Source organism: Scyliorhinus torazame, chromosome 4, assembly GCF_047496885.1.
Source record: "Scyliorhinus torazame isolate Kashiwa2021f chromosome 4, sScyTor2.1, whole genome shotgun sequence".
NCBI lineage: Eukaryota > Metazoa > Chordata > Chondrichthyes > Carcharhiniformes > Scyliorhinidae > Scyliorhinus > Scyliorhinus torazame.
Genome location: NC_092710.1, coordinates 182,063,887 through 182,087,329, shown reverse-complemented (window position 1 = coordinate 182,087,329; position 23,443 = coordinate 182,063,887). Strand labels below are relative to the sequence as shown.

At 43.6% G+C, this 23,443-nt stretch overlaps 1 protein-coding gene and 1 long non-coding RNA gene across 14 annotated transcripts in view; one reads left to right on the top strand and one right to left on the bottom strand.

Moving 5' to 3' along the window:
- The window catches only part of LOC140410627 (uncharacterized), a 95,609-nt gene extending 78,088 nt beyond the window's left edge, over window positions 1–17,521 (bottom strand). Inside the window, exon 1 of the long non-coding RNA XR_011940698.1 lies at window positions 17,408–17,521. This is a non-coding gene — a long non-coding RNA (uncharacterized lncRNA). The remainder of the gene's footprint in view (window positions 1–17,407) is intronic.
- The window catches only part of dnmt3ab (DNA (cytosine-5-)-methyltransferase 3 alpha b), an 846,991-nt gene that overhangs the window by 381,923 nt on the left and 441,625 nt on the right, over window positions 1–23,443 (top strand). The window lies entirely within an intron of this gene.

The window sequence follows — 23,443 nt, the reverse complement described above, 5'->3', positions numbered from 1 at the left end:
CCCTAAGGTGATCGCTATCCTTGGGCATGACCAGTTTTCTGAACAAAGCCATTTTCAAGCAGAATGTTTTTGAAATGAACTTAAAAATTGTGGAAAAGTGATTTGTGCTGACTGTAATTTACACTTAAAATTCCCTAATCTTCTGCACCAGTTGTGCTGACTTAGGGCAACAGTGCAATCTAATGCAAGCTCTACCAGGATCTATTTAATGTATTAAAAGCTGATGATTTTAACTTTGAGGCGGTTTTACAAGAACAAAGGTGTTACGTTATTTTTTGTTTATGTTGTTCTGTTTGATTGCGTCATGTCATGTCCATAAAAAGTCACCGCGCCCATTTACACTCATCCCACCTTTGTACCAGACTAATTCCTGTCTGACAATCTTTCCTTCTGATTCGCCTGCTTCCTGGAAGAGGCAAAAAACTCCACAGGGAATGTTGTCAAAAATCCCTACGTAATCCCATAAAAGATGACCGGTGTCAGAGAGTAATATTATCATGGGCACAGATATTATCATCACAGTCAGGTCTAGATTTAGTAAAAGGAGCTCCCAAGGTTTGGAAATCAAGGCTATATAAAGGAAGAATTCATTGCTTGTAATAGCTCAGAATTTTCATTTGACAACTCAAAGTGTAAGAAAATGCGACAACATTTTTTACTACTCACATTTTACAGCTGCTCTTAGTAAATGTTAAGTAAACTTAGTAAATAGTAAGAGTTCACTCCAAGTAGTGTAGTACTTCTACATGAGCAGGTTGGTTGTAATCCCCATGATGTCTGTCTGACACAGTTTTTCCCCAGGAGGTAAAACTCCCTGGTCCTCACCACCACATTATCATGTCACAAGAGTTGCTGCGTTGCATTTTTCATAATTTTATATTCCACGTGTGTTTGGGTGAAAATTGCAACAAACCTGAGGCATCCCCTGTACAAACAAAAACTGTCAACAGCGGCTGGAAATAACCTCCGCTGCAGCCTAAGCAGTTTTCAATCCCAGCCAAGGAGGCAACAACAACACCTTTTTTGGAGTGAAATGACCCAAACCACAACTCACAGTGAATGTGAGGGGAGGGGTCCTTTCCTGCATTCATACCAATTCTTATAGATGCCTGGCCATTGGGGACTGATACTTTAAGATGCAAGACGTTTGAAGTCTGATTACTTTTAAAAAGAAAATAGCATTGACTCTTGGGGTGCAGGTGCAATTGCAAGGAAAATTTGCACTGAGAAGTTGGTGTTAGGCTTTCTTTTCAAACATGCTGCAGCCCTTGTGGTGATGATGCACTGTTCTAGGTGTTAGGTTCTTGGATTTTGGCCCAGCAACAGAGCAGCAGTGTAACTTCAAGTTGGGATGGTGTGTGATTCAGAGGGGAACTTGGAGTTGAATATGTTTGCATAATATGGATGTTGTGGTCCTTCTTGGTCGTAGAGGGCAAAGAGGTTTGGAGGAGCTGTTAAAATACTTTGGTGAGTTGCTGCTTTGCATCCTTTTGTACACACAGCAGCTCACATCTAATGATTTATATTTTCAGGTCTGATGCATTTGGAAGGCATTATATTGAGGGATGCACACTTTTAATTGTATGGAAGATGGACAGCGGGCCATTAGAGAAGGTCCTCCATAAGACAGTACCCCAATCGTGTATTCAAATTGCATTAAGCATGGCTTTGCACAAGGGGGTATTTCCCCAACTGCTGAGCCCAGGCTTCGAGCCCTCCCTACCCTTGGCAATGATGTTTCTGGTCTAAGCTCAGTGGTAAACAAGTGGAATAAAATATTTTTACAAGTGTTAAATATATCCTATGACAAAGTCACATATCCAATATTGTATTGCCCATGAGATAAATGCAACGCACAGATATGTTAATTCCAGGACTGAATGAATATATGCTCACGGTGGAAAAATGTAAGAAGCAGTTGGTCACATTTCTTTGAAGACAATTCCTTATAGCTGAAAGGTCACAGAAGGGTGCAGCTTTTAAGCTTGCCTGCCAGTGTAAACCAGAAAGGAGGGCTGTTAAAATGTCCCTGTTTACTTACTTGCCGGAAAGCCACCTATATTCTGCCCATTCTAGATGGGAAACCATCTCTTGGCATGTTGAAGAAGCAATTAAAGTCATCATAGCCTCACCGTGCTGCATGGCTGGTGGGAACCTAAAGAGAGCCATCAGTTTGTGCCAGACTTAAAATATTCCCAGAAGTCTTTTTTGGGTTTATTGGTGGATAAATGTGCACAGTTCCTTCAATGATCCGGTTTCCAAGCAGTTAATTTCTTTAACTGATGAATTCGAATTAGATGCTCTTGAGAATTTTTGAATTATCATCATCGGGTATCTGTTTGATAGTGTGTAAGGTATTTAGGAACAGGAATAGGTTATTCAGCCTGTTGAACCTGTTCCAGCTGTCAATCTGATCATGGCTGATCATCTACCTCAGTGCCACTTTCCTGCACTATCTCCATATCCCTTCATGTCATTGATCGCCAGAAATCGATCGATTTCTGTCATTAATATTCTCAACGATTGAGCTTCCACAGCTCCCTGGATTAGAGAATGTCAAAGATTCACCACTCTCTGGGTGAAGAAATCGCTCCTCATCGCAATCTTAAATCACCTACCCCTTATCCTGAGATTATATACCCTGGATTTAGTCTCACCAGCCAGGGGGAACATCTGATCTACATCCACCCTGTTATGCTGGGTAAGAATTTTGTAAGTTTTAATTCGGTCACTCCTCATTCTTTGAAACTCTAGTAAATACAGACTTTTGTGAGGGCCACGAAGAATCCAACACGAGTTTGTAGAATCAAAAGAAAGAAATTTATTTACAATTACATATATACAACAGAGGCAGTGTTCTACCATTGCTCTCTCCTCTCTAACTGGTTCCACACTGGCCAGCTCTATTTATGCAGGTGACTGCTAATACTTTCTCTGCCCTCCTCATTGGGGGAGCTCATACTCATTAAGGATTGTGGGATAGGCAATGATACTAAATGAATATTTTTCGTCAGTATTCACTCAGGAAAAAGATAATGTTGTGGAGGAGAATGCTGAGCCCCAGGCTAATAGAATAGATGGCATTGAGGTACGTAGGGAAGAGGTGTTGGCAATTCTGGACAGGCTGAAAATAGATAAGTCCCCGGGACCTGATGGGATTTATCCTAGGATTCTCTGGGAGGCCAGGGAAGAGATTGCTGGACCTTTGGCTTTGATTTTTATGTCATCATTGGCTACAGGAATAGTGCCAGAGGACTGGAGGACAGCAAATGTGGTCCCTTTGTTCAAAAAGGGGAGCAGAGACAACCCCGGCAACTATAGACCGGTGAGCCTCACGTCTGTAGTGGGTAAAGTCTTGGAGGGGATTATAAGAGACAAGATTTATAATCATCTAGATAGGAATAATATGATCAGGGATAGTCAGCATGGCTTTGTGAAGGGTAGGTCATGCCTCACAAACCTTATTGAGTTCTTTGAGAAGGTGACTGAACAGGTAGACGAGGGTAGAGCAGTTGATGTGGTGTATATGGATTTCAGCAAAGCGTTTGATAAGGTTCCCCACGGTAGGCTATTGCAAAAAATACGGAGGCTGGGGATTGAGGGTGATTTAGAGATGTGGATCAGAAATTGGCTAGCTGAAAGAAGACAGAGGGTGGTGGTTGATGGGAAATGTTCAGAATGGAGTACAGTCACAAGTGGAGTACCACAAGGATCTGTTCTGGGGCCGTTGCTGTTTGTCATTTTTATCAATGACCTAGAGGAAGGCGCAGAAGGGTGGGTGAGTAAATTTGCAGACGATACTAAAGTCGGTGGTGTTGTCGATAGTGTGGAAGGATGTAGCAGGTTACAGAGGGATATAGATAAGCTGCAGAGCTGGGCTGAGAGGTGGCAAATGGAGTTTAAAGTAGAGAAGTGTGAGGTGATTCACTTTGGAAGGAATAACAGGAATGCAGAATATTTGGCTAATGGTAAAGTTCTTGAAAGTGTGGATGAGCAGAGGGATCTAGGTGTCCATGTACATAGATCCCTGAAAGTTGCCACCCAGGTTGATAGGGTTGTGAAGAAGGCCTATGGAGTGTTGGCCTTTATTGGTAGAGGGATTCGGAGTTCCGGAGTCGGGAGGTCATGTTGCAGCTGTACAGAACTCTGGTACGGCCGCATTTGGAGTATTGCGTACAGTTCTGGTCACCGCATTATAGGAAGGACGTGGAGGCTTTGGAGCGGGTGCAGAGGAGATTTACCAGGATGTTGCCTGGTATGGAGGGAAAATCTTATGAGGAAAGGCTGATGGACTTGAGGTTGTTTTCGTTGGAGAGAAGAAGGTTAAGAGGAGACTTAATAGAGGCATACAAAATGATCAGGGGGTTGGATAGGGTGGACAGTGAGAGCCTTCTCCCGCGGATGGATATGGCTGGCACGAGGGGACATAACTTTAAACTGAGGGGTAATAGATATAGGACAGAGGTCAGAGGTAGGTTCTTTACGCAATGAGTAGTGAGGCCGTGGAATGCCCTACCTGCTACAGTAGTGAACTCGCCAACATTGAGGGTATTTAAAAGTTTATTGGATAAACATATGGATGATAATGGCATAGTGTAGGTTAGATGGCTTTTGTTTCGGTGCAACATCGTGGGCCGAAGGGCCTGTACTGCGCTGTATTGTTCTATGTTCTATGTGTTAGGTGCTTTAGATCCGTGGAACACATACAGGCTACCAACACTTAAAATAAACAACACTATTTTATTAAGTTAGAAACTGTTGAACATACTTTCACTGTGGGGTAACACGATGTTAGATTAAACTAAAGACCTATGCCTATCCTAACCAGTCTATGCACTCAGCACATGGTGAAGATCTGTGCTGTAAGCTCTGTCCTTCTGAGAGGCTGCATCCCGAATGAGCGGGAAAACCGATGCCCTCTGTCTTTATAGTGAGTGTGCTCTAACTGGTGATTGGCTGCGGTGTTGTGTGTGTTGATTGGCCTTGCTGTGTGTCCATCAGTGTGTGTGTCTGCACCATGATATACTGGTGTATATTATGACATCCCCCCTTTTATAAAAAAATGTATGTGTGCGGCAATGAATAATGTATGGTGAGAATGTTCCGAACTACGTGTGGGGTGCGACGACATAGTTACAGGACTATGTACATGAGAACTAAGCTATTTACATGGGAAGGTGCCTGGTGCAGAGAAGCAGTATGCAACAAGAGTAACGAGATCAACACTATATACAAACTAGGGAAACGATCAAACAAAGCAACGAAACAATACAGAGAGTCCATAAATTTGAAAAGTTCATAAATTTAGTCTCTGAGGTGGGCAACGAATTCTGGTTGACCGCCTCAAGGGTGGGTCGAGAGCTGCCGGTTCAGGAGTGTGCTGGACTGTGTCAAAGCCAGGGGAGGCAGAGTGACAGGGAGCTCTGCATAGTCCGTGGCAGGGTCAGCAGGAGGGCGAGGCGACACTGGAGGATCACATGGCAAGCGTGGAACGAGACGAAGGGTGCGTCGATTGTGGCGCAGAATAGAGCCATCCGGTAGACGAACCAGGAACGAGTAGGGGGCTACCTGCCGAAGGACAACAGTGGTTGCAGACCAGCCACCATCCGGAAGATGGACGCGGACATTGTCATCTGGAGGCAGAGCGTGGAGATCAGCTGCACGGGAGTCATGAGCCGCCTTGTGCTGTGCACGAGACAGCTGCATCCGGCGAAGGACCGGAATGTGGTCGAGGTCTGGGACATGGATGGACGGCACCGTCGTCCTCAGGGTGCGACTCATGAGTAACTGGGCTGGCGACCGGCCAGTGGACAGTGGGGGGAGCGATAGGCCAGTAAGGCAAGGTAGAAATCAGACCCAGCATCGGCAGCCTTGCATCGGAGCCGTTTGATGATATGTACTCCCGTCTCTGCTTTGCCGTTAGATTGGGGGTACAGGGGACTGGACGTCACATGGGCAAAATTGTACCGCCTGGCAAAGTTGGACCATTCTTGGCTGGCGAAGCAGGGGCCATAGTCCGACATAACCGTGAGCGGGATGCCGTGTCGAGCAAAGGTTTCTTTACATGCACGAATGGCTGCAGACGAGGTGAGGTCGTGCAACAGTATCACCTCCGGGTAATTCGAAAAGTAGTCCACGATCAGGACATAGTCTCTACCCAGCGCGTGGAACAGGTCGATGCCCACCTTGGTCCATGGTGACGTGACCAACTCATGGGGCTGCAGTGTCTCACGTGGTTGGGCCGGCTGGAAGCGCTGACAAGTGAGGCAGTTGAGCACTGTGTTGGCTATGTCCTCATTAATGCCGGGCCAGTACACTGCCTCTCGGGCCCGTCGGCGGCACTTTTCCACGCCCAGATGGCCCTCATGTAGTTGTTCCAGGACAAGCTGGCGCATGCTATACGGGATGACAATGCGGTCCAGTTTTAGAAGAACCCCGTCTACTACCGCCAGATCATCTCTGACATTATAGAATTGAAGGCATTTCCCCTTGAGCCACCCGTCCGTTAGGTGGCGCATGACACGCTGTAGCAAGGGGTCAGCCGCCATCTCGTGGCGAATTTGGACGAGGCGCTCATCCGAGGCAGGTAGATTGGAGGCCGCGAACGCCACATGGGCGTCAACCTGGCAGACAAATCCCGCTGGGTCACATGGAGTGTTGACTGCCCTGGAGAGAGCGTCAGCAATGATGAGGTCCTTACCTGGGGTGTATACCAGCTGGAAGTCGGATCGCCGGAGCTTGAGAAGAATACGCTGGAGGCGAGGCGTCATGTCGTTCAAGTCTTTCTGTATTATATTGGCCAGCGGGTGATGGACGGTGAATTGAGGAAGTCCGTAGACATAATCGTGAAATGTAACCACACCGGTCAGAAGGCCCAGACACTCCTTTTCTATCTGCGCGTAGCGCTGCTCCGTGGGGGTCAACGCACGTGACGCATATGCAACGGGGGCCCATGATGAGGCCTCATCACGTTGAAGGAGCACTGCCCCAATGCCGGAATGACTGGCATCGGTCGAAATTTTGGTCTCCTTTGCTGGATCAAAGAAGGTTAAGACCGGGGCCGTGGTCAGTTTTGCCTTGAGTTCCCTCCATTCGCGCTTGTGGGCCGGGAGCCATTGGAAGTCTGTCGTCTTCCTGACCAGGTTCCTGAGAGCCGTGGTATGAGAGGCGAGGTTAGGGATGAATTTCCCTAAGAAATTGACCATGCCCAGAAATTGGAGGACCGCCTTCTTGTCCTCTGGTGTTTTCATAGCTGTGATGGCATCTACCTTGTCCGCATCCGGCTGCACACCCAATTGGGAGATGTGGTCCCCGAGGAACTTAATCTCTGTCTGACCAAAAGAGCATTTGACCCCGTTGAGGCGGAGGCCATGCTCATGTATACATCTGAATACGCGCTGGAGGCGACTAACATGCTCCTGCGGGGTGGTGGACCAATTAATTATGTCATCGACATAGACGCAAACTCCTTCAATACCTTCCATCATTTGTTCCATAATCCTATGGAACACTTCTGATGTCGAGATGATCCCAAACGGCATCCTGTTGTAACAATATCTTCCAAAGTGGGTGTTAAATGTGCAAAGTTTCCTGCCGGATTTATCGAGCTGGATTTGCCAGAATCCTTTTGAGGCATCGAGTTTGGTGAAGAGCTTGGCGCGAGATATCTCACATGTGAGCTCTTCGCGCTTGGGAATTGGATAATGCTCCCTCATAATATTGCGATTTAGATCCTTGGGATCAATGCAAATTCTCAATTCGCCGGAAGGCTTTTTTACACATACCATGGAACTGACCCAGTCGGTCGGTTCCGTGACTTTGGAAATCACTCTTTGGTTCTGGAGGTCCTGCAGCTGCTGCTTGAGGCGGTCCTTAAGGGGTGTTGGGACCCTGCGAGGTGCACGACATTCGGTTTTAATAAAATCTTGTAGGTGTACGGGAGCGTGCCCATGCCCTCGAAGACTTTGTGGTACTGGTTGATAATGGTGTCGAGCTGCGCCCTGGAGTCAGTGTCCTGAAAGGCAGACGCGTCAGCAGGAGACAGAGAATGAACTCTCTGAACTAGGTTCAACAGCTTGCATGCCTGCGCGCCAAGCAGGGAGGCTTTCGAGGAGCCCACGATTTCAAAGGGAAGGATGGCTTTGCATGACATGTGCATCACTCCAAGTTGGCAGGAGCCGCTGGCAGTAATGGCATTGCCATTAAAATCTAATAGCTGGCAGGCTGGTGGCAGGATGGCTGGTTTGACACAAAGGCTTTGGAGGTCAAACCGCGCAATGAGATTGGCGGAGGTACCAGTGTCCAGGCGGAATCGTATTTGGGACTGGTTGACCGTAAGCAATGTCCTTCTTTATTGCTCACCTAGACATTTGTATTAATCCTGGACTAGACTTAGTACAATTTGATTAAGGACCAGTAACATTTTGTTTAAAGTAGATAAAGTTTGAGATCTAAGATACTAACTAAGAGAACAACCACACGGTTCTACGGTGTATGAAAAAACATCATAAACATAACCGTACAAATTCATGAAAATAAACAATTTACAATGGGTAGGATTCTCTTTGGGAGACTATGGGCTGGATTCTCCGTTTCTGCAGCTGAGTGCTGGCTTGAACGGAGAATCCGTGGGAGGTTTACGTGGAAAAAATTGGCGCGAACCCCTCACTGATTCCTGTACCGGTGAGGGGCTAGCACCGGCACCAACCGAAACCCCCGCCTCCCACACCGAAAACGGCCTGGAGAATGGCCAGGTCCCGGGCCGCTTATGCGCACGGTTGACGACCTGCAGTGGTCACGTTGTACAACATAGTGCCGGCCGGGCGCGGCCCCACAGCTCATCCCCTTGCCAACCCCCACCAGTCCCCCCAGCACTCGTGAAAGCCACCCCGGCTAGCGCCACGGATCCCAGCCGAATGTGGCGACGCTGGACGTAGTCCGCAGGCGTGAGTGCGCTGCCGACGAAGCGGAGGATCTTGCCGATGGAGAATCCAGCCGATAGCATCCCAAATACAGAATTTCACCGAGAGTTTTAACGAGACTGTGTAACTCACAGTGGACACTGACATTTGAATGGATTGCTGATAAATCCATAGGATCTCTTTTGGTCACTCATACATATATCTCTCTCCAGTGGTTCCTACCAGTAGTTTCCATCCAGTGGCTTCTTCCCTGGTCCTCTCTTTCTCTTCTCTTGGATCTCTCCTGCCCCCTCTCATTGGGTTCCCTCTACCTCTCTGAAACCTCTCTTTGTCCCCTCCCTCTGCCCCCTCTCCTATGACCCCACTGGTTATAGCACCCCACTCTTGGATGCTGTGATCAGGTTTTCACACTGTTTTTTCCCCGCACAAGCACCCAGGGCATTTGCCCCGGCCCAGAGATCTCACAATGTTGGCCCATGCACGCCCGGGTTGCTTTTATTTCGCTCATGTGCAGGAACATTCTGGGCATGTCAGGACTTATAGTTCTTCACCTCTGCTCAGAAATCAGATAAATTCCTATTATCGTGACACATTACATATCTGTGAGCTGCTAGACTGCATGGCAAATGTAATCCAGTATTTAATTCAATTTGATATGTGTTAACTAAAATCTGCCAAATGTTCTTCCACGGTGATGCAGAAATACTTGTTTTAAAGTGGCATCACCTTTGTGGGAAATATCTTGCCAAATACCTGGATATGACAATGTAGTCCAGGCTAAAACTTGACCATGACAAGAATGGCATAGGTTTGAATTTTTCCAAAAAGGTTGAAAATCAATGGATTTCCGTTTTTATTGTGGTTATATGGGCAAGGCATCCTCATACGGGCTTTCCTCACTTGGCTTCTTGCACATGTAGGAATGCAAACGGTAATACCTTTCCAAGTTTATAAACAGCAACAAAGCAGCAATTAACTTTGAAAGAAAGTGGTTAGGCTGGGTATCTAATTTTGGAACCAGCACATAATGATATATTTTGAAGGTTTTTGGCATGAGAAGTTAGCGAAATAGAAAGCAAAAACCCTAAAGCTATATTTGTAAAGGAAGATATTCCTGGGTTTATGCCCAGCCATAGTGAATTAACTTGCTGTAGTGAATATCAGAAAACAGGACACATTCCATTAAAGATACCCCCTTTGAATCTTCTTCCCATTTCATTTATTTGCATAGTTGCCCTAGTATGAATTGCACTTTGAATGAACCCATCAAACAAGGTGACAATTACAACTGAGGTATCTAGTTTGTGAATCTTATTCGGATTATGTACTGAAAATTGTGAGGACGACAACGTTTCCATCAAAGCAAAATCTTGTTTCATAAATGTCAGCCTAAATTCATGTTATATTACCTTACGTAATATATATATTACTCTCTTGAACCAGCCGAGTTGTTGAAAAATAAACTATTTTATTGCGTAATATAAATAATATTGTGAGTTCTTTTACTTAATACTCAACTAGTGAATAAATAAACAATTGTAGAGATAACTAACTAAATTAAACAATACAATGCTTTGATAACAAATAACTTCCTCGCTTTCTAGCTTTACTATGACTGTTCTCTCTGCACTCCTGATACACACTGTCGTCAGAAAGAGCGGGAAAACCATTAATAAAGGTTCTGATGGTGAGACCTCTAGTGTTCAATTGCCTGTACTAGCATTACATATATTGATCATGTATATTGATATACAGAGATCACTATATCCCCCCTTTTTTAAAAACATTTTCTTGCAAATATCAAAAGAAAATTTTACATATGAGATGCAGTGGTTACATAGTACAGCAATTACTAGAATTATGTAAAAGTTCACAAATTCAATCGATTTGGTCTACTTCTTGTCCTTGTCGGTCTTCTAAATTTCACAGGTGATGAAGAAGTTTTAATATTCTTGTTATTTGTCAGATTGGAATTTAGTTGACTATGAACTTGTTTTGAAACTGTGTGATGTCAGTCAAGATGAGGAAAAATCGGCGTTTGATCTTTGACTTGAAGTAGATCATGACGATTTATTTGATAGATGTTGCCATCTGAAGTTTAAATCAGATAAGATCTTGGAGAGAATTGCCTAAGGACATGAGCAATGTCAGACCAACCTCCTTCAGGAAGTCTGCATCGAACAGTATCATTTTCTGTTAGAATTGACAAATCTTTTGCATGTAAATCGAAATATTGTTTTTGTTTCAGTCTTTCTTGCTAAAGTTTCTTCACAGTAAGATGTTGATTAGAATCAGGAATGTGTAACTGAGGGAGTTGTTCTTATACTTCTGTAATATAACATTTGAGCTGGAGATAATCCTGACAATAAAGGTGAAGCTCTGTAATGAAGTAGTGCTAGATAGAAATCAGATTGTGAATCTTTTGACTTGCTCAGTAACTTTCATTATATGGATGCCTTTCTCAACCTTCCCATTGGACTGAGGGAAATGAGGACTAGAAGTGATATGTTCAAAATTGTAAATTGTTGAAAATTCTTTCCATTCATAACTTGAAAAACATTCATGAAAATTGGAAAAGTAGTCAACAACTAAGATATAATCTTTACCCAATGAATGAAATGGATCAATACCCACTTTCATCCATGGTGATATAACAATATCATGTTGTTGTATTGGTTCTTTGCATTGTTGATTCTGATGTGTTTGACATGTTGAACATGATGATATCATGTCAGATATATCTTTGTTTATACCTGGCCAATAGATTGATTGTCTGGCTCGGCGTTTACATTTCTCTATGCCGAGATGACCTTCATGAAGTCGAGAAAGTATTTCTGACCTCATGTTGTCTGGTATGACGATTCGATCCTGTCTCAGCAAAATACCATCCAAGATAGTCAGTTCAGACTGTATGCTCTGGTATTGTGGACAATGACCTTTAGGCCATCTATTTTGTAGATGTTGTATAGCTTTGGTCAAAGCAGCATCTTTCTGTGTTTCTGCTCGGATTTGTTGAAGCTTTGAATCAGAGGCTGGAAGTAACTCTCAGAAAAGTTGCAGGTGAGAATCAATGTCATTGATTGATTCCTCTTGAAGAATATCATTGTTGATGGATCTGGACAGAGTGTCAGCTATTAGTAAATCTTTGCCTGGAGTATATATAAAAATGAAAATCATATCTGCGCAATTTCATCATTAGTCTTTGTAGTCTTGGCGTCATCTCATTTAAATTCTTTTCAATGCTGTGGACAACATGGTCAGTCTCTACTCTAAACCTTGGTAAACCATAAACATACTCGTGGAACTTGTAAATTCCAGTCACAAGTCCTAAACACTCTTTTTCAATATGGACGTACCTACACTCAGTCGCAGTCATGGATCTTGACGCGTAGGCTACTGGAACCCATTCATTTAAATGGTCTTGTTGTAGTAGAACAGCACCTATGCCATTTTGACAAGCATCAGTTGAAATTTTGGTGGGCCTGGTCGGGTCAAAGAAGGATAAACTGGGAGCTTTGATCAAGTTGTTTCAGATCTGTCCATTCTTTAGTATGACTCTGAGTCCAGTTGAATTCAGTATTCTTCCTGATCAGCTGATGTAATGCAGTTGTTCTACTGGAAAGATTCTCGATGAATTTCCCGAGAAAGTTAACAAATCCTAGAAAGCGTAAGACTGCTTTCTTGTCTTGCATTGATTTGATGGCTTGTACTTTGTCTTCGTCTGGCTTGACACCATGGGCTGTAATGTTGTCACCTAAGAATTTCAAAGAAGAGGCAGCAAACATACATTTATCTTGGTTTAGCTTTAAACCGTAGTTGCGTATTCCCTTAAACACTTCTCTAAGAGGATTTATATATTCTTCTGGCGTCGTGGACCAGATGATTATGTCATCTACATAAACACGAACGTCTTCTAGATTTACCGTCATTTGTTCCATTGCACAATGAAAAATTTCCGAAGCAGATATGATTCCAAATGGCATTCTGTTAAAACAATACCTCCCGAAAGGTATGTTGAAGGTACAAAGGAGGTTGCTGGATTCATCTAATTGCATCTGCCAAAAACCTTGCGAAGCATCAAGTTTGGTAAAAGTTCTGACATTGGCCATTTCACATGTGATTTCCTCATGCTTTGGTATTGAGTAGTGTTCTCTTTTAATATTATGATTGAGACCTTTTGGATCCATACAGATTCTTATGTCACACGTTGGTTTTTTGACACAGACGAGGGAGCTAACCCAATCAGTCGGTTGCAGTACCTTTGAGATTATTCCTTGGGCTTGTAATCGTGCTAGTTCAGCCTTCAATCTGTCGTTAAGAAGGGCAGGTACACGTCTGGATGGATGTATTACCGGCTGGGCATCCTTCTTCAGAAGTATCTTTTACTTATATGGTAATGTACCCATGCCTTGAAATACATCAGGGTATTCCTGTAAAAGTTGTCTGTAAGTGTAGCTGATTCACACGTATTGAGGAAAGTTTTTTGAATTAGTTGCAAATCCTTACAAACTTGAGCACCCAATAGTGAAGAACGATTGCCATCCACTATCTCGAATCTGATTTGTTTGTGAATGTCCCGATTGGTAGCACTCAAATAACATGATCCATGTGAGAAAATTGGATTGCCATTATAACTTTTGAAGAACACTCTGGAGGAATTATGTCATGGTGTCTTTTAATCATAGACAAATCTTTGGAATTCAGAAGATTCACTGAAGCACCTGTGTCTAATTTGAGTGAGATTGGAACATCATTAATACGGACAGCAGTCATCCATTTGTTGCTGACAACGTTTACTCTTTGATCTTTTGTTGCTTGAAGTTCCTTTTTATTTTCATGTAGAGCTCTTTGTGGTGCATGGAGATTTGTTTTGCTTGTTTGCAGATCAGTCTGAGTAGATGCCTCAACCACTCCAACAAAGAAAGTATTTTCTAACGAGAAAATATCATCATCTTGTGTGAAATCTTGTGTGTTGATTTGCTCATCCTTGTCAACAGCTCTCACATTGTAGTTTCTTTTATGTGCAGGAGGAGGATAACCTGCAGATGATTGACAGTGAGAAGCATAATGGTTAAGCTTGGAACATCTCAGACAGAGTTTTCCAAAAGCAGGGCATTGTGACTTTAAGTGGGCATGACCATACCTATGACTCATCATCACGTATTCGTCGTGATGTATGTTTAACGTACGTGCATGAGCAGGCTTCTTTTTCGACGTCTCACATCTCTGTGCGTAGTGCGCATGTCCCGAGGTTGAGAATGCGTGCGCTAGGTAGCTGCTGTTTCTTACAGTCTTCTGCGCTGCCTGCGGCACCATATTTATTTTTTTCTGCCTCATGGAGTGCTTTCGCACCTTTTTACTTGGGATAAAATTCTAAATACTGACTTTTGGTCTGTTCGCTGGAGATGCACTTCTCTATCGCGGTTTTCAATGTTAAATGGTTTTGCCAAATTAAAGCCTCTCGCACAGTATCATCAGTGATTCCATAAAGAATTTGATCTTGCAGAAGAGAATCATGAAGATCCGCACAGTTACATGTTTTAGCTAAGAGTTTGAGATCTGTAATTAAGTTATTCACCGGTTCACCAACTTTTTGAACATGCTTATGAAACTTAATCTTTCTAAAATTTCATTAGTTTGCATCTTGCAATGGTCATCGAATTTGGCTATAATTTGATCAAATTTCGACTTATCTTGAGCAGCAGCAAAATTAAACGAATTATATATTTCAATCGCTTGCGGTTCTCCTAGGGACAGAAGCAAAGCAATCCATCTTGCTTCAGATGCAGCGTTTAAATCACTAGCTTCCAGATAAAGTTGAAATTGTTGTTTAAACAACTTCCAATTTAAATTCAGATTACCAGTGGTCTTTAGATGTCTCGGAGCTTGAACTTGGTTCATCGATATTCTGTTTTCGTTGAAGATTCTGATTCCGCGATGACATCCGTAATCGAATAGTTGATTCCAATTTTTCTTCTTTTTTGTTCCAATTTCTTTACTAGTCTTTCTTAAAAGCCTAAATTACCCTGGTACCATGTTATATTACCTTACATAATATATATATTACTCTCTTGAACCGGCCGAGTTTGTTGAAATGAGTAATAGTCTTCTTTTAAACATAAACTAATTTATTGAGTAATATAAATAAATATTGTGAGTTCTTTAACTTAATACTCAACCAGTAAATAACGTAAATAAAGTAGAGATAACTAATTAAATTATGCAATACAATGCTTTGATAACAAATATCTTCTCTCTCTAGCTTTACTATGACTGTTCTCTCTGCACTCCTGATACACACTGTCATCAGAAAGAGCGGGAAAACTATTAATATAGGTTCTGATAGTGAGACCTCTAGTGTTCAATTGTCTGTACTAGCATTACATATATTGATCATGTATATTGATATGCAGAGGTCACTACAATTCTGTTTGGGTCTTTTCTGATTGCAATAGTATTGAGGCAAAGTGAGGACTCTGTGAGTAGTCAAGTTCAAATACAAGCTTTTCCTCAAAGTCCATGCCCAGTATGAGAAAAATTACCAAGTTATTGAGACATTTTTTGAAATTGCTTAAAAGTACTGTTGAGAAATTGAATGATCCAATGAAATTTGCTTTCTTTGACTTTGTTTCTCTTTGATTGATGCATAATTTGCAGCCAGAGATATATTATCAGTTAGATGTTATTTGTCCAACAGTCGGAGAGTTTGTGGGAATACCAGACAACAGACTCAACTTCCAGAGAACTTAATAACACAGTAATGGGTTCACTGTTTACTTCAGGCACGCTGTTTAATCATACACTTAAAATCATGCTTCAGTTTCTGGGGAGCAAAGGCTTGTTTATAAGATTGGCCACTTGCTCTTGGTACAAGGAAAATGTTTGTAGTGAACGCTCAAATTGTAACAAAGAGCAGCATACCTAGATAACACTAATGGCGCGATCCAATGGCCACTCTGCACCCGAAAAGCTGTATGGTTGATAAAAGCCAGGAGATCCCGCTCCCGGGATCCATGCGGCTTGCAATGTCGCACAAGATCTAATGCGACCTCGTGAGACACTGCGATGTAAATCCCGCCCATTGTGGGTGGGATCACTTTTGAGCAATTTGCCTATTGGAGTGAGACAGCTAGTCTCACTTTAATATGTAGTTTCCCGAGTCACACGAGGCATTGGAATCTATCCCCTTCGCCTCGGGGACCTCAGGCGAGTGCCTTTCAGTACTGATGTCCACAAACGGGGACCAGACGGAACGGCACTTGTGGAAGGCCTCAGGGCATTGGAGGCCCCCCTCAGCTGTATGCCCTTTGGGGTTTCTCCACCATGTCAGTGACTCTAAGAGCTTTCGGCCTTCCTTATTTACATTTTTTTAGCTGACTTCTGATAGCACCTCCATTTTGAGGCATTCTCCTGGTGGGGCGGCCTCCATCCTGTGCTATCAGCACTCCTATTGAGCCTCCCATCTCAGGAACCTGTGTGGTATCCTTAATTAGACGGCAAACCCATAGACAACTTGATAATTCGCTGTGTCCCATAGGATTGCACCAGAGGTTGCATGCAGAAGTAATTGCCCCGACACCTGAAATCTTTAATGCTGATAAAACTCTGCTCTTGTGACCTATCCATTACAGTGATAAAGGAATAACCCTATCCTATCACATGGTTCGTGCGCTAATTCACAAAAATTAAGCATCTAATAAATTGACGGTTATTTTATGGGATCTGCATGTAAATAGGCCAATTGAAGGATTGGAATCAAAAGTCAAGGCAATTTGTCTAATGTTACTGACAGACCATTGATCCATTTTGCTTCCCAGCTTCTTACTGCAAGAAAATAATTCGCCCCTGTTATCCAGAGTCAGTTTATGAGATCACCATTATGAAATTAGCAAGTAGCCTCAATCGAGCACAAGTGCCTTTCTCTTTTGGTTTTGAAGGACAATCAGATTTACAGATACAGATGATGTGCGATTGAATTACATATAGCTGTCAAAAGCAATTTTTTTAATTCCCTGACTTCTCAACTATCCAGTTCTCCCACTCCTTTAAAGCAGGAATTCAGTCATTTTCAAAAGGAATCTGAACCTATCAATCCCTGAATTTAGCATAGCTGCGTCTTGCCTCAACTTGATCACACTAAATCTAATGGATTAGCTCAAATTTCTGGCCCGGACTTTGTCAGTACATGAAAAAAAGGTGCTGTGTTACTACTGAAGCAGCATCACAAGCAAAGTTCATTGACACTACAAATCCAAGTTCATGTAATCAGGATACCGGAGCGAAAGCTGATGGACATGTTTGTTCTACACACATGGTTTATGCTTAAATCAGACAAAAAGGTATTATAAAAAGACATGACTTTGGAATGCAGTTAAACAGCCCACTAAAGCCATTCTCATAGATCGACCACACAGCGAAATTGAAAAGAAAAATGAAATTATAACTATAGATATGTTGTTTGCTGTAAAATTACTTCTCTCACTTACATCAGTTTGCTGTTTTTTACATACTATACTTTTATGTATTTCTTTTCCTTTAACCTGTTTTTGGTTTTCCACTTCATTCCTCCTTTATTTTGGTCGCCATATTCTGTTTTGATATTTAAGATAGTTATTTCCTTGCTGTTCTTTGGGAATCTGTTGAAACAGAAGTTTACACTTAAAATGGTGATTGAGCCGTTTAGCCTGGGTTGCAGATTTCCTGGTGACGCCTGCAGTTACCTTGGTGATGACTGTAGTGTACAGTGACAATTGTGGGAACTATCATAGTTTTAGAACAAGGGGAATGTACACCCTCTCCTGGAGTAAGATGAACTTTGGGTAAGGTGGGAGAAGAGGGGAGAAAATCTGTAAAACAGTGTGGGAGAGTGTATTATTGTTCAAAGAAATAGCAGCATTTGGGGAGCAGGAAAGAAAGAAGTTCAACTGCAGAGACAGAATAAAATATCACCAAAAGGGAGTTACTGCAGCTCAGAAGCTGAAAGTAGAAAATCACAAAAAGTTGATGTATGGAATTCTTTGAAGTAAGAACCACTACTGACAACTGTTACTTGGAATTTAGCCCTTGGCAATGGCAGGGACATTAGGCATAACCGTGGCCAGGTTAGTGGAGTAAATTTAGGCAAAAAAGCAAATTGCAATGCTCATCGGAGAATAAAGAGATTGAGCTATGGTAATACTTAATTGATTCTGGAAACAATCATGTAATTTCCAGTGGTCAGTCAAAAGGCTAGATAGTCAATGGTGGTAGAGGTCACAAAATTTGCAAACAACATTCACCAAAATAATTTTCAATGTGGATGGTCACTCAGCCCACGAGTGTTTATCCAGCCAGTGACATCCTACACCAGCTCCACTTCCAGTGGTATCCAGGTGTTTCTGAAATTATTCCAGAGCATTTCACCACAAATTGAACACCCTTGTGTGAGCAAAAATCTCCTGCCATTTGTCCTAAAGTTACCTATTGTTAGTTTGAATATGTGTCTGATCTTTCTGCCTCCACAATTCAATATAAAGTAACATTCAGAGTGGCTTTTTCTAAAGCTCTTAACAATCTTATAAATCTCTGTTGGATCATCTCACCGTCACCTCCTTTCTTGGCTGAAAACCCAGCTTTTCTTCACAGTTCAAGCAATAGGGATGGATCAGGCTTGCAGCTTGTCTCCAGCATTTGAATGTCTCTGGTATTTCACGTTAATCCAAGTTAGATGTACTCAAGCTGCGGTCGACTCAACTACAAGTTATAATGTTTGATCATTACCTGTTCTGACCTGTACTCTCCTATTTTGGCTGTGGCTCAACATCTTACTGGCTTTGTTAATTGCTGTTCTCTGTTGGCTGGACATATTTGGCATAGAATCTACTCGGACTCATAGGACTGTTTCAACTTAATATTTAGCTGTTTGCCCAACATTCATGAAGTCATTGTTTATTTTTCTTTCCTGTTTATAGCACATTAGTTACACTTTTCTCATTAAATTTCATCATCTGCCATTGTTCTGTCAGTTTGGGTATTTTACCCCAACTCATTCTGCCTCCTCCAGTTCTGATGTTTCTCCTAACTTGGTTTCAGCTGCAAGCTGCACTTTGGAATGAGTTTCCAACTCGACAACATTTGTATGAATTAGAAATAGTAACTGTTCCAGGACACTGCATTTACTATTCCTTCCATTCCAACATAACTCCTTTAAAGAGTATCCATTGGTGATTATTGATTATACATTCCCAGAATTGCTTTAACTTTCAGTTCAGTAACTTTTAGAACATAGAACATAGAACAATACAGCGCAGTACAGGCCCTTCGGCCCACGATGTTGCACCGAAACAAAAGCCATCCAACCTACACTATGCCATTATCATCCATATGTTTATCCAATAAACTTTTAAATGCCCTCAATGTTGGCGAGTTCACCACTGTAGCAGGTAGGGCATTCCACGGCCTCACTACTCTTTGCGTAAAGAACCTACCTCTGACCTCTGTCCTATATCTATTACCCCTCAGTTTAAAGTTATGTCCCCTCGTGCCAGCCATATCCATCCGCGGGAGAAGGCTCTCACTGTCCACCCTATCCAACCCACTGATCATTTTGTATGCCTCTATTAAGTCTCCTCTTAACCTTCTTCTCTCCAACGAAAACAACCTCAAGTCCATCAGCCTTTCCTCATAAGATTTTCCCTCCATACCAGGCAACATCCTGGTAAATCTCCTCTGCACCCGCTCCAAAGCCTCCACGTCCTTCCTATAATGCGGTGACCAGAACTGTACGCAATACTCCAAATGCGGCCGTACCAGAGTTCTGTACAGCTGCAACATGACCTCCCGACTCCGGAACTCAATCCCTCTACCAATAAAGGCCAACACTCCATAGGCCTTCTTCACAACCCTATCAACCTGGGTGGCAACTTTCAGGGATCTATGTACATGGACACCTAGATCCCTCTGCTCATCCACACTTTCAAGAACTTTACCATTAGCCAAATATTCCGCATTCCTGTTATTCCTTCCAAAGTGAATCACCTCACACTTCTCTACATTAAACTCCATTTGCCACCTCTCGGCCCAGCTCTGCAGCTTATCTATATCCCTCTGTAATCTGCTACATCCTTCCACACCATCGACAACACCACCGACTTTAGTATCGTCTGCAAATTTACTCACCCACCCTTCTGCGCCTTCCTCTAGGTCATTGATAAAAATGACAAACAGCAACGGCCCCAGAACAGATCCTTGTGGTACTCCACTTGTGACTGTACTCCATTCTGAACATTTCCCATCAACCACCACCCTCTGTCTTCTTTCAGCTAGCCAATTTCTGATCCACATCTCTAAATCACCCTCAATCCCCAGCCTCCGTATTTTTTGCAATAGCCTACCGTGGGGAACCTTATCAAACGCTTTGCTGAAATCCATATACACCACATCAACTGCTCTACCCTCGTCTACCTGTTCAGTCACCTTCTCAAAGAACTCAATAAGGTTTGTGAGGCATGACCTACCCTTCACAAAGCCATGCTGACTATCCCTGATCATATTATTCCTATCTAGATGATTATAAATCTTGTCTCTTATAATCCCCTCCAAGACTTTACCCACTACAGACGTGAGGCTCACCGGCCTATAGTTGCCGGGGTTGTCTCTGCTCCCCTTTTTGAACAAAGGGACCACATTTGCTGTCCTCCAGTCCTCTGGCACTATTCCTGTAGCCAATGATGACATAAAAATCAAAGCCAAAGGTCCAGCAATCTCTTCCCTGGCCTCCCATAGAATCCTAGGATAAATCCCATCAGGTCCCGGGGACTTATCTATTTTCAGCCTGTCCAGAATTGCCAACACCTCTTCCCTACGTACCTCAATGCCATCTATTCTATTAGCCTGGGGCTCAGCATTCTCCTCCACAACATTATCTTTTTCCTGAGTGAATACTGACGAAAAATATTCATTTAGTATCTCGCCTATCTCTTCAGACTCCACACACAATTTCCCATCCCTGTCCTTGACTGGTCCTACTCTTTCCCTAGTCATTCGCTTATTCCTGACATACCTATAGAAAGCTTTTGGGTTTTCCTTGATCCTTCCTGCCAAATACTTCTCATGTCCCCTCCTTGCTCGTCTTAGCTCTCTCTTTAGATCCTTCCTCGCTACCTTGTAACTATCCATCGCCCCAACCGAAACTTCACACTTCATCTTCACATAGGCCTCCTTCTTCCTCTTAACAAGAGATTCCACTTCTTTGGTAAACCACGGTTCCCTCGCTCGACGCCTTCCTCCCTGTCTGACCGGTACATACTTATCAAGAACACGCAGTAGCTGATCCTTGAACAAGCCCCACTTATCCAGTGTGCCCAACACTTGCAGCCTACTTCTCCACCTTATCCCCCCCAAGTCACGTCTAATGGCATCATAATTGCCCTTCCCCCAGCTATAACTCTTGCCCTGCGGTGTATACTTATCCCTTTCCATCATTAACGTAAACGTCACCGAATTGTGGTCACTGTCCCCAAAGTGCTCACCTACCTCCAAATCCAACACCTGGCCTGGTTCATTACCCAAAACCAAATCCAATGTGGCCTCGCCTCTTGTTGGCCTGCCAACAAACTGTGTCAGGAAACCCTCCTGCACACACTGTACAAAAAACGACCCATCTATTGTACTCGAACTATATCTTTTCCAGTCAATATTTGGAAAGTTAAAATCTCCCATAATAACTACCCTGTTACTTTCGCTCATATCCAGAATCATCTTCGCCATCCTTTCCTCTACATCCCTAGAACTATTAGGAGGCCTATAAAAAACTCCCAACAGGGTGACCTCTCCTTTCCTGTTTCTAACTTCAGCCCATACTACCTCGGCAGAAGAGTCCCCATCTAGCATCCTCTCCGCCACCGTAATACTGCTCTTGACTAGCAGCGCCACACCTCCCCCTCTTTTGCCTCCTTCTCTGAGCTTACTAAAACACCTAAACCCCGGAACCTGCAACATCCATTCCTGTCCCTGCTCTATCCATGTCTCCGAAATGGCCACAATATCGAAGTCCCAGGTACCAACCCACGCTGCCAGTTCCCCTACCTTGTTTCGTATACTCCTGGCATTGAAGTAGACACACTTCAAACCATCTACCTGAACACTGGCCCCCTCCTGCGATGTCAAATCTGTGCTCCTGACCTCTATACTCTCATTCTCCCTTACCCGAAAACTACAATCCAGGTTCCCATGCCCCTGCTGCATTAGTTTAAACCCCCCCAAAGAGCACTAACAAATCTCCCCCCCAGGATATTTGTGCCCCTCAGGTTCAGATGTAGACCATCCTGTCTGTAGAGGTCCCACCTTCCCCAGAAAGAGCCCCAGTTATCCAAAAATCTGAATCCCTCCCGCCTGCACCATCCCTGTAGCCACGTGTTTAAATGCTCTCTCTCCTTATTCCTCATCTCACTATCACGTGGCACGGGCAACAACCCAGAGATAACAACTCTGTTTGTTCTAGTTCTGAGCTTCCATCCTAGCTCCCTGAAAGCCTGCCTGACATCCTTGTCCCCTTTCCTACCTATGTCGTTGGTGCCAATGTGGACCACGACTTGGGGCTGCTCCCCCTCCCCCCTAAGGACCCGGAAAACACGATCCGAGACATCACGTACCCTTGCACCTGGGAGGCAACATACCAAACGTGAGTCTCTCACACTCCCACAAAATCTCCTATCTGTGCCCCTGACTATAGAGTCCCCAATTACTAATGCTCTGCTCCTCTCCCCCCTTCCCTTCTGAGCAACAGGGACAGACTCCGTGCCAGAGGCCCGTACCCCATGGCTTACCCCTGGTAAGTCCCCCCCCCCACAAGTATCCAAAGCGGTATACTTGTTTCTCAGGGGTACGACCGCAGGGAATCCCTGCACTGACTGTTTTTTCCCAGTCCCTCTTACAGTTACCCACCTATCTCCAATCTTTGGTGTAACTAATTCCCTGAAGCTGCTATCTATGACCCCTTCTGCCTCCCGAATGATCCGAAGTTCTTCCAACTCCTGCTCCAGTTCCCTAACTCGGTCTTGGAGGAGCTGGAGATGGCAGCACTTCCTGCAGGTAAAATCAGCAGGGACACTAACTGCATCCCTCACCTCAAACATCCTGCAGGAGGAACATTGCACTCCCTTCCCTGCCATTCCTCTAACTTTCTACCAAGATCTGGCTAAAAAATAATAATAATATAATAAAATATGGTACTTACCTCAGACCAATGGGTTTTATTATTAGGTTAGAGGAGGAGGGCGGGTGGGAGACACTACACGTGTAGTGTCTCGGGTTTCCTCTCCACCAGAATTTATTGGGGAGGGTCTTCCCAGACGTCCGCGGGTCGACTTCCTGTTCCCGCCTAAAAAACTAATTTAAAATAAAAAAAAAGAAAAATTCTCAGCTCCTGCTGAAATTGACTAACCGGCCAGCTGTTCTCACGCCGCCGAAATCGACTGGCCTGCCCCTGCAAAGACAAGTGCTTTTAAAGGTTGACTTACCTCCCAGCAACCTCCTTCCGCAAT